At 47.3% G+C, this 12,397-nt stretch overlaps 1 long non-coding RNA gene across 1 annotated transcript in view; it reads right to left on the bottom strand.

Annotated features, from left to right (window-relative positions):
• Nucleotides 1–11,375, bottom strand: part of LOC134737313 (uncharacterized) — a 119,835-nt gene extending 108,460 nt beyond the window's left edge. The window contains exon 1 of the long non-coding RNA XR_010122079.1: nt 11,169–11,375. This is a non-coding gene — a long non-coding RNA (uncharacterized lncRNA). The remainder of the gene's footprint in view (nt 1–11,168) is intronic.
• Nucleotides 11,376–12,397: the final 1,022 nt, after the last annotated feature.

Here is a 12,397-nt window from a genome sequence, read left to right as displayed (position 1 = left end):
AAACCTTCCCTGGGGGCTTCTAAAAACTTCTTTTTGGCTGGGTGCAGTGGCTCACACCTGTAATCCCAGCATTTTGGGAGGCCGAGGTGGGTGGATCACTTGAGGCCAGGAGTTCGAGACCAGCCTGGCCAACATGGTGAAATCCCAACTCTGCTAAAACTACAAATTTTTTTCCTTTTTTTTTGAGACCAAGTTTTGCTCTTGTTGCCCAGGCTGGAGTGCAGTGGTGCAATCTCGGCTCACTGGAACCTCCACCTTCCAGGTTCAAGTGATTCTCCTGCCTCAGCCTCAGGAGTAGCTGGGATTACGGGCGCCTGCCACCATGCCCAGCTAATTTTTGTATTTTTAGTAGAGATGGAGTTTCATCACGTTGGCCAGGCTGGTCTCGAACTCCTAATCTCAGTGATCCACCCACCTCAGCCTCCCAAAGTACTGGGATTACAGGTGTGAGCCACCATGCCAGGCCTAAAAATACAAAAATTAACGTGGCATGGCAGCGCATACCTGTAATCCCAGCTACTCAGGAGGCTGAGGCACAAGAATCACTTGAACCAAGAGATGGAGGTTGCAGAGAGCCAAGATCACGCCACTGCACTCCAGCCTGGGCAACAGAACAAGACTTCATCTCAAAACAAAACAAAACAAAACAAAACAAGAACCAACGAGCCAACCAACCAAACAAAAACCTTTTGCCTGCCACTGGGGGACACCTGGGTTATGGGGCCATCTCTGACTGAGGAAGTGAATGTGCAGCATTCCATTCTTTTTTTTTTTTTTTTTAGACCAAGTCTTGCCCTGTCACCAGGCTGGAGTGCAGCGGTGCGATCTCAGCTCACTGCAACCTCCACCTCCCAGGTTCAAGCAATTTCCCTGCCTCAGCCCAGTAGCTAGGACTACGGGCGCGTGCCACCATGCCCAGCTAATTTTTTGTATCTTAGTAGAGATGGGGTTTCACCATGTTGGCCAGGAAGGTCTCGATCTCCTGATCTCGTAATTTGCCTGCCTCAGCCTCCCAAAGTGCTGGGATTACAGGCGTGAGCCACCACACCTGGCCGCATTCCATACTTATAGAGAGAGGCGGGCAAGACAAAAGGAGCTTTGGGCAGCCATGCAAGGTCATACAGCTTCCCAAGGCAGAGCTGGAACACAGCACGGTCCCTGCATGTGGCTGGTGGCCTCTACTCTCCTCCATGGTCCTGTTGAAACGAGCAGGCTGTCTGTGCAAACCGGGGCGGCCTCATCATCCAGGAGTGTGGCTCCACTGTTTGAACTTGGGCACTGCCTCATCAGTAAAGTGGAGTTGTTCTGAAGATGCATAAGATCAGCTACATAAATGTGTTTGGTAACAGAGCAAGTTCCTTTTACACCAAAGTCACAGCCTAAGGGTTAGAGGCACAGGAGAGGGTTGGGAGGGATACAGGAAACCAAGACCTGGGGCTTCAGTCCATCCATCGCAGAATGGGCTGGCCTGCACGGTTTTCTAAGATGCCGCCTCCACCCCACAGGCCAGTCCTGCAAGTTCTCTATTGGTACTGTTGACTATTCTGGTTAATTAACTGATGTTTGCTGAGTGAAGGAGAGAGACCCATTTGGACCAAAACCTCTTTCAAGTTGCTGGCCGGCCTAGAGCAGAGCAGGAAAGATTATAGCAGGAACAAAGTTCCCTCTGAGGATAGTAAAAGTCCCCTTCACTCTGGGCTCTCTCCTCCCAAGCATCATGAAGGGAGTTGGGGACGTAGGCCTGTTAGTGACAGTGAGTGACTGCCAAGCTGAGCCCTGGGGAGGGGCCCGTGCCAGCTCCATTATGTTTATGTCCCTGGCTTGGCGGTTTCCTCTGGGCCTGCTCCACAGCGTGCACTCACAGGGGGGTGGGGGTGGGGTGGCGGGTGGCTGTGTGTCAGTGGGAGTTGGGGGAGGTGCCTCCGTGTGGGGAATGGGAGGCCACAGAAGGAGAAGGATGGCGAAGGGGAGGGGCAGAAGGAAAGTGAGAGTACAAGAACTAAGCCCTGGCTGGAAGACTATGTTTCTTTTATTTTAAAGAAAGGATTAAGGGATGTTGTGAAAGAAAAGAAGAGAGGAAGGAAGAGAAAAACAGAATAATAGAAAGAGGGACAGGGATATGGAAGAGAGATAGGAGGGGACAGGTTAGGGGATCAGGAATTCACAAGTGCCGGGCACCACTGGTGGTGGTGAGCCTCAGAGGAGGGGAATCACCCAGGTCTCAAAGGACGGCTCTGAATGGGGACCCCTGAGCTAAAAGACCAAACTCTTTCACCACAGTGACAAGGTTGGGGGCTGGGGGCCATGGGGGCATTTCAGGGGACCTGAATTTAAGCAGTCAGCTGATGGCTGAGGGCATGGGGCTCAAGTGGAAAATAGCCTGAGTGTGGGAAAAACTCATGCTCAGAGCCAAATCCTGGCTCTGTCATTTAGAAAAATTATTGAAACCGTTATGGCTCAGCTTCCTGTTATGAAAAATAGGGTAATCATAGTTCCCACATCATGGCATTGTTGTGAGGGTTCCATGAGGTCATGCATATGGGGTGCTTAGAGTATCCAACATCAGCTAAGTGCCCAGTAAGGCTTAGGTACCATGAGATAATTCTTTGCCAACAGAATCCCGATGTTGTTGAGGATAGCAATACTCTCGGTTCATTTCCTAGCCTTCTTTGTAGTTGGGGCGGCCCCTAAGATGTAAAAAGAAGTTATTGTTGGGGGGCTTCGGGAAATCTTTTTAAAAGGGTCTGACTCCTCTGGCAAGCTCTTCCTTTCTTTTCTTCTGCACGACAGGAAGGTGGGCATGACAACTGGAGCAGCAGCAGCCATCTTGCAGCCCTGAGTTTCCCGTGAGGACAGACACATGCATTAAGAATGGTAGAACAGAAAGGCAGAAGGAGCCTGAGGCGCTAACCACATCGTGGGCCTCTCAAAACAGCCCTGGACCTCCTGTCTCCACGAGTGCTTTGCCTGGGAGAAAAGCAAACCATTAACTTATTTAAACTGCTATAGCTCCAAGTTTCTATTAATTGTTGCCAAACTAAATATAGCTGACACAAATTTTAAAGTTAAATAGATTCTAGAAGAGTTAGAGAAATGTATACTGATAGATCCAAAAGAGTGACTTGGCCGGGTGTGGTGGCTCATGCCTGTAATCCCAGCACTTTGGGAGGCCAAAGAGGGGGGATCACTTGTGGTCAGGAGTTTGAGACCAGCCTGGGCAACATGGTGAAAGCCCGTCTCTACTAAAAAATACAGATATTAGCCAGGTGTGGTGGCATGCGCCTGTAATCCCAGCTACGTGGGAGGCGGAAGTATGGGAATCGCTTGAACCCTGGAGATGGTGGTTGCAGTGAGCCAAGATCACACCACTGCACTCCAGCCTGGGTGACAGAATGAAACTCTGTCTCAAAAAAAAAGAAAAACACACAAAATGGGTGACTTATGGAAGATTGGGTGTCATGGGGGCATGTGTGAAAGGCACCAAGTCACCTCCTAGGTCCCGTAACCTGTCCCCTGACCAGGTTGTCTGTGAGTCCAAGTCAGCCAGTGATTGTCTTATTGTCCTCATCAAAGCAATGGAAACAAAGGCCTTCTAGAAACCAGTTCAGGACAAAAGCTCCTGGACATCAAAGTCCCATTGTGTCTAAGGGAGAGAAGCCCCCAGAACCCCATCAGAACCAGGGCTACCAGCAGCACGCAGTCACGTGGGTGGATATTGATATCACCCACCTGCAAGGCTGGATAGTGCTCCTTTTGCAGGAGATGAGGTGAGGCTATTTTCTTCTTGAGGGTAGAAGCAGCTGATTCCCTCACTGCTTCCCCAATCCCAGCTTTTTGAAATAGATGAGAGGAAAAGGGCATGGAGCTAGGAGAGGCATCAAGAGGCTTTCCCCTGCTAAGACTTAGGAGTCTGGGGTGTGCTGAGCAGAAGCTGCCTGTGTCTGTGTTTGAAGGAAGGACACCAGATGGAAAGAAGGTAGCACTGAGATTTCCTACTGATGAGCCAGGGCCTAAGGCAGAGGGGCAAACAGAGACAAGCACTGGGCCTGGGCAGCAGAGGGTCCTCCAGACACCAGCTCAGAGAGGGTCCTCCAGACACCAGCTCAGAGAGGGTCCTCCAGACACCAGCTCAGAGAGGGTCCTCCAGACACCAGCTCAGAGAGGGTCCTCCAGACACCAGCTCAGAGAGGGTCCTCCAGACACCAGCACAGAGAGGGTCCTCCAGACACCAGCTCAGAGAGGGTCCTGGCTCTCTGGGAGTGGAGGTGGAGACTTTGCTGCCTCCCGACTTCCCTGTGCATTCTTTGGGTCTCTGGAACATAAGCATATTTTTTTTAAAGTAATTTTTTAGTTGACATTGAGTCAAGGATGTTTGAAAATGAAAAATAAGTATCTGACTCTCTGGCAGGACACTTTGACTCCAAAGCTGGGTGGAGCCCCAGAACCAAGGGAAGAGGGAGAACCCCACTTTCTTTTTTATACAAAGAGCCACAAGCTCTTCGTATAAAAGAAAGGTCTTTAATAGAAGGGCAAAACAAACAGAGCATTATCTCTGCAGAAGGCATCAAGGAGGCATCAAAACTGAATAGGCTCAGGATGAAGGCATAGACAAAACTTCTTCAGAGGGATAAGATTTGAGGGGTCAATGCCCAGAAGAGCCCCTGAGTTTATTTCTATTCCAGAGAGTAATCTGAGAAGCGTCAGGGTGACTACAACTATATCCAGCATGTTCAAGAGCTTGCCTTCTCATCAAGAGATGTTACCCAAGTCTTTGACTCATTCATTTCATCAATCACCTATTCATTCCACAGTTTCATTGTTGTGTCATGCACATAACAAATACTTCCCTGGAAATCATACCTTTCACTTTCTTCCAGGGCTGAGTTCTAAATTCACTGCCTCCTCCCCATTGCTGGGGGTCCGTTAATCAGCTTTATGAGGATTGTTGCTCTTTTGTACATTGACCTGCATAGAGGAGGCCCAATAGCAGCACAGAGCTAGCTGGATTCCATCCCCTTGTCTTGCCACGTGGATCTGGCCATTGAATTGTCATTGCACAAGAGATCTATTTCTGCCAATTTTGCTCAGTGTGCCAGAGTGTCTGCTACACTATTAGAATCTGCTCAGATGTCTAACGTTGACTGTATGTGGTTAAGAACCTTCATTCATTTAACACATATTTTTGGTGCCTCCCACGTACTTAGCACTTCATAATGTGACTTTTTGTGCTGAAACTTAAGCAGCAGAGAATCCACAAGAATGCCTGTACTCCTGAGATCTACACACCAGCAGGGTCTTCAAAATAAAAATAGGACGGTGGCACCAATGGCACCATAGACTTTGAATCTTCCTTCTAGGAAAATGGGCAGAGCAACTAGGGTAGAAAAACAAAATATCCTTATGTACAACAAAATCAGAAGGAGGAATCCCATGAACCCCAAAATATGAGTGGGTGAAGTAGCCCAGAGACCCTCAAAACCACCCAGAGTGCTGGCTGGAACCATGACAGGCTAAAACGTGAGAGGAGCAGAGAAGCTGGGAGGGGTCTCGGCAGACCCTGAGTTGAGGTTAGGACACTCTAGGCAGTCTAGACCTGACAGCTCCTGAAACTAACCAGCGGGGGCTTCTTTCCGAGACAAACCCCACACAGAGGAGGAACTACAAACTAAAGCTTCAGACTGCAGACTGGGAGAGTAAGAGCAAAGGAGAGAAAGACCTAGAACTCTCTACTGCCCAATATGGAACCCTGCCCCACACCGCCCCCCACCCCCGCCACTGGCCAGATATGGCTACCTAACAATGGCCCTCACTAAAATTGAATGTTTGTTTGTTTGTTTGTTTGTTTGCTTGATAAGGAGTCTCACTCTGTCGCCCAGGCTGGAGTACAGTGGCGCGATCTCGGCTCACTGCAAGCTCCGCCTCCCGGGTTCACCCCATTCTCCCGCCTCAGCCTCCCGAGTAGCTGGGACTACAGGTGCCCATCACCACGCCTGGCTAATTTTTTTGTATTTTTAGTAGAGACGGGGTTTCACCTTGTTAGCCAGGATGGTCTCGATCTCCTGACCTTGTGATCCGCCCATCTCGGCCTCCCAAAGTAAAATTGAATTTTAAGGGCAGGCAGGGTGGCTCACACCTGTAATCCCAGCACTTTGGGAGGCTGAGGCAGGTAGATCACCTAAGGTCAGGAGTTCGAGACCAGCCTAGCCAACATGGCAAAACCCTGTCTCTACTAAAAATAAGAAAATTAGCCAGGCATGGTGGCACACGCCTGTCATCCCAGATACTCAAGAGGCTGAGGCAGGAGAATTACTTGAACCCGGGAGGCGGAGGTTGCAGTGAGTTGAGATGGTGCCACTGCACTCCAGCCTGGGTGACAGAGTGAGACTCTGTCTCAAAAATAAATAAATAAATAAATAAATAAATATAAAATACAATTGCATTTTAAAATGGAGTCTCTTAGTTGCATTAGCCACATTTCAAATGCTTGGCTAGTAGCTTCTGCTGTATGGTGGCTGCACTGGACAATGCAGATGTAGAACAATCCCATTATCACAGAGTTCCGTTGGGCAGTGCTGAAGTTACACAGTGTATTAGTACATTCTCACCTTGCTATAAATACATATCTGAGACTGAGTAATTTATGAAGAAAAGAGGTTTAATTAGCTCACGATTCTGCAGTCTGTACAGGAAGCATGATTCTGACATCTGCTCAGGTTCTGGGGAGGCCTCAGCAAACTTACAATCACGGCAGAAGGCAAAGAGGGAGCCAGTGTTTAACATGGCTGGTGCTGGTGCAGGAGGAAGAGAGAGGGCAGGTGCTACTTTTTTTTTTTTGAGACAGAGTCTCGCTCTGTCACCCAGGCTGGAGTGCAGTGACGCCATCTTGGCTCACTGCAACCTCCACCTCCCAGGTTCAAGCAACTCTCCTGCCTCAGCCCCCCGAGTAGCTGGAATTACAGACTTGTGCCACCACACTCAGCTAATTTTTGTATTTTTAGTAGAGACAGGGTTTCATCATGTTGGCCAGGCTGATCTTGAACTCCTGACCTCAAGTGATCTGCCCACCTCGACCTCCCAAAGTGCTGGGATTACAGGCATGAGCCACCACACCTGGCCATGCTATACATTTTTAAACAACCAGATCTCACGAGAACTCACTCAGGATCATGAAAACAGCACCAAAGAGAATAGCACGAAGGGAATGGTGCTATTCAGGAGAAACTGTCCCCATGATCCAATCACCTTCCACCAGGCCCCACTTCCAACATTGGGGATTACAATTTGACATGGGATTCGGGCCAGGACACCGATCCAAACCATGTCATATGGGAAGGGAAGCAGAGGCCTCTGAAAGTGAAAGCCCGTATTTTTTATCTCTCAAGAAAAACAATAAAAGAGCAAGGTCTTGGGCAGAAAGCTAGCAAGGACATCTTGCCCATATTCCCTTCCTGACAGTACAGGAACGCACATCTCTCTGAAACAGGAGGGACTGGAAAGGATTGCCACAAAATCCCCCACAGAAAGAAAATTAAATTGTCATCAGATTTTTCAACAGCAGTGCTTTGTGAAAAAACAGAAAAATTAAATAATAAATTAAAGCTATTCCAGGAAAGAAGTGAGTGAAGGATTTTATACCTACACAAATTGAGTCAAGTACAAAGGCTGTAGACAAACTTTTGAACATGTAAGAAACCCTTAAGAATCCCTCCTGAGGAATCCACTAGAAACTAACTAAGACAATCGAAATGAGTGGAGTGACGTGAATTAAGACTAGTGCTGAGGCCGGGTGCAGTGGCTCATGCCTGTAATCCCAGCACTTTGGGAGGCCGAGGCAGGCAGATCACCTGAGGTCAGGAGTTGAGACCAGCCTGGCCAACATGGTGAAACCCCATCTCTACTAAGAATACAAAAATTAGCCAGGCATGATGGCAGACACCTGTAATCTCAGCTACTCAGAAGGCTGAGGCAGAAGAATCGCTTGAACCTGGAAGGCAGAGGTTGCAGTGAGCTGAGATCTCGCCACTGCACATTCCAGCCTGGGATACAGGGCAAGACTCTATCTAAAAAAAAAAAAAGACTAGTGCTGAGTATTGCATATATATAAATGTATTTAATACATAAAGATCTGCTTAATATACAAAGGTGTTTTGTGCTTAAATATTAAAAATACAGTCAAATGATCAACATGGAGGGAGAATGTGAAGAGTATTTGAAATAAGCGTGCTTATTGCCTTAGAGGCATTAGTCAATAGTAAAGGATACTGCAAGGAATGAACAGCAGGTGACTCTGTCACTCCCTAATGTGCGACCATGGAAATGCAACTTTTCCTCATGGATGCTCAGTTATTCCAGCTGTAGCACAGAGAGAATAAGATCTTCTGTGCCTAGCCTGTGGGGTATGAAAACCTATCAGGACTCTATAAACATCAAGTTTTATTATTTTGAGACCTGGGAAAGAGTATCCTATTTTAGAGCAGAGGAGACTAGAGGTTTTAGCCAAAGCATATGAGAAGGAGAAGGTGAAGGGACAGCCGAGCTCCTCAAGCCTTTTGCTGCTTCCTAGAAGGAGGTCAGCCCTGAATGCTCCCTGGCCTGGGCTGTGAAGGAGGCAACCAGGCAGCACCAGAAATACAGAAATACAGGGGACACGTTAGGGAAGCGAGCCCCCCAGGACTCTCAAAGCAAACGTGCTGCTCCAGAAGGGCGGGGAACAAGGTGAGCTAGGGGCCAAGTATGGGATGCAAGAAAGGCAAAGTCAGAAGATGGGAGGCCCAGCTGGTGGGAATCACACCAGAAACTGGAAAAGCATGGCTGGAAGGGAAAACATCAAACAGAAGGTAGTTATTTGTTGGGGGGCCATACACAGGAGTTGCAGTCAAGTAGCCCCACTGAGACAAACCCAGCTTTGTGCTGATCTCCTAGAGCAACCCTGCCTCCTCCCCAGGGAGGAGGGGACATATGACCCTCCTATGCACCAGCTAAGCCACATTTGCCAGGTGCGCACCCAAGACCTTCGGAGAAGGTTGGAAGCTGGATCCCCACCCTCAGGGGCCCAGCGTACTCTGTGAACCTCTGGGGCTGAGCTGGTCCCTGACACTTGGTCAAATAAAGTTCGCCCACGGTCCCATCACTGCCACTGTGTCCCTGATTGCCTCTCCAAGGAACCTTGCTCTCCATTTGTCAATTTTAAGTGATACTTTCTATTCAATCTGATACATATTATAAGAATATAAACAAATGCCTCTCCCCCTATCGGCCCCATAATCACTTTCTTTTATAGCTATCATTTATTACAGGATGACAGATGGCCAGTTTGCAGAATTCCAAAGAGGCTCCCCGCCGGCCAGTCACCTGGGAACACAGGCGCATTTACATTTCTCCAAAACAGATGGGAAAGGGAGGGGGAAGGAGGCAGATTCCTGTCAAAACTTTGGCACTTTCCAAAATGTGTTTCTTTTGCCTCTCCCTCCATCCCTCTGCCTTTCTCACAGATGGCACCTTTCCCTTCTTGCCCCTTTCCAAACCTCCCCTTGCCCTCCCATTCATCTATTTCCCATTAGTGGCAACTGAAACCGCCAATATGGCGGTCTCGATGGCTGGAGGCTCACAGGCTCTTGGCAGGTCACCTTCTGGGGACTTCTAGGGCCTGCTGTCCGCTACTCCAGCCTACCCTCCTGGCTTGTTATTTGGAATTGGGATGGAGGTAAGAGACCAGGGGAGCATGGGAAGTGAGTTGCTTCAGAGGACAGATGCTGGAGCCTGGCTTTTTCACAAAACTACAGAGCAGCGGCTCTCAACCCTGACAGCATGCAAGATCCCCTGAAGGCCTTTTTAAAAACATTGATGCCCCACCCAGAACGATTAAATTAGAAAGTCTAGGGGTGGGGCCTGGCAAGTTGTGCAGCTATGGTTGAGAATCCATTGCTGCAGAGCCAAAGCAAAAGGAGATTACAAGAAGGCAAAAAATGAAGAAGCCATAGAGAGGAGAGACTACTGTGTGCCAGGCATTGCGAGAGTTGCAAAGTTAGAACTCAATGATATATAGTCCCTGTTCCTGGCCCAGTGGGGCGAATGCAGATCAACCGACCACTGCAGTCGAGAATGGGAGGAGCTGAGAAGGAGCTACACAGGCTGAGATGGGACCTCAGGGACATCTCCCTACAAGAAGATGGCATCCAGAGTGAAGAATATAGAGGAAATAGGAGAATATCGATATGACCCCAATGTAAGGAATAATTTCTTAAGACACAGGAGTGGAACCCATAAAGAAAATGACTGATACATTTGCCTCCATTAAAATCAAGATCTTTTGTTCCCCAAAAGATACCACAGGGAGAAAAAGAAGACAAGCCACAAGATATTCCTAACATGGGCAACTAACAGAGGATTGATATCCAAAATACATAATGAAGGTCTATGAATCTTTACGAAAAAAACAACCCAGTAAAACAATTGGCCAAGGAAACACATTAAAGGAAACACGAAATGGTCAATAAGCGTAAGAGAAAAAAAAAATCAACAAAACGCAAATTACAACCAGACGGAGATGCCATTTCACATACATGAAATTGGCAAACACTTAAGTCCGACAACATGAAGTATTATGAGGATATTGATGCTGGCAGATGTATAAATTGGTATAATGACTTTGGAAAAGCCATTCCGTGATACCTACTAAGGCTGAACACATGCACACTTTACTACCCAGCACTTTTACTCCGTACATATGGAAAAGAAACTTGCATATGTGCCCAGAGATGCACCCAATAGGAATCTTCATAGCAACATTGATCGTAATAGCAAAAACTGGAAATCCAAATGCCTATCAGCAGCAACATGGATAAATAAATGTTGCTGTAATCATATAATGAAAACCATACAACTATACATCCAAACAAACAATAGCTATATACATCAGTGTAGATAAAACTCAAAAGCATAATGTTGAGTAAAAACAGCAAATTATGAAAAAATACAATGAATAGGGTGCTACTTATATAAAGTTTGAAAACATGCATGACTAACAATATATTGTTCTGGGATGCATACATATGTGATAAAATTGTAAATAAAATCAGGGAATGACTATATTAGTCTGTTCTTGCATTGCTATAAAGAAATACCTGAGACTGGGTAACTTATAAAGAAAAAAGGTTGAATTGGCTCACAGTTCCACAGGCTGTACAGGAAGCATGATGTTGGCATCTGCTTGGCTTCTAGGGAGGCCTCAGGAAGCTTTCAATCATGGCAGAAGGCGAAGGGGAAGCAGGCATATCTTACATGGCTGGAGGAGGAGCGGAGGGAGAGAGAGAAGGGTGAGGTGCCATATACTTTTAAACAATCAAATCTCATGAGAACTCACTCACTGAGAATGGTACCAAGGAGAAAATCTGTCCCCAGGATCCAGTTACCTTTCACCAGGCCCCACCTCCAACACTGGGAATTACAATTTCAATGAGATTTGGGCAGGGACACAGATCCAAACCGTATCAATGATTAAGACAAACATCCACAAGGTGGAGATGCTCAGGTGACATCAGGAATGTCACATACACAGGTGGGGGGGAGGTGTTTTTAATGATAATAGTGATTCTATTTCTTAAGCCAAGTAGTGGATACACAGGTGTTCATTTTATTATTTTATATTATTTAAACACTTCTATATGTACATTTTATAAGAAAAAAATATATATATATATATTTTTTGAGATAGAGTCTCACTCTGTCACCCAGGCTGCAGTGCAGTGGTGCCATCTCAGCTCACTGCACCCTCTGCCTCCTGGGTTCAAGCAATTCTCCTGCCTCAGTCTCCTGAGTAGCTGGGATCATACCCAGCTAGTTTTTGTATAGAAGAGGTTTCATCATGTTGACCAGGCTGGTCCCAAACTCCTGGCCTGAAGTGATACACCTGCCTCGGCCTCCCAAAGTTCTGGGATTACAGGCGTGAGCCACCGTGCCTGGCCAAATAAATGTTATTCTTTATCTCAAAGTTTATCCAAGAAAGTAGCTCAGTTTGGCCTATTTTTTTTTTTTCCATAGGAAACATCCATCCTTCCTTAGCCCACTGAAGTCACTTAACAGACCCATATCAAACACTGAGGATACACTGTGGTCAATTTCCAGCTGAGAGGCAGGGCTCTGGGGTGTGGAAGTGGCCCATGCCCTGCAAGCCCCTCTAGCCCATCTATGCCTCAGTCAGAGGGTAAGTAAGCACCTGTCCTTGGAAAATGCCTGGCCTAAGTGTCTTGGGAGAGTCAATGGCCAGACCCTGCCCTAAGCACATTACCCTCTAATGATGAGGCAGGACAAATGACCCACAAAAATCACCAAGTAAACAGCACTGAGTGACAAACACAAGGTACTCTGCTCTGTGTGTGTTGGTCCGGAAGCTGGAAGA

The sequence above is a fragment of the Symphalangus syndactylus genome, chromosome 8 (genome assembly GCF_028878055.3).
Source record: "Symphalangus syndactylus isolate Jambi chromosome 8, NHGRI_mSymSyn1-v2.1_pri, whole genome shotgun sequence".
Lineage (NCBI taxonomy): Eukaryota > Metazoa > Chordata > Mammalia > Primates > Hylobatidae > Symphalangus > Symphalangus syndactylus.
Note: the sequence above shows the minus strand (reverse complement) of the source record. Positions and strands in the feature narration are given on the sequence as shown.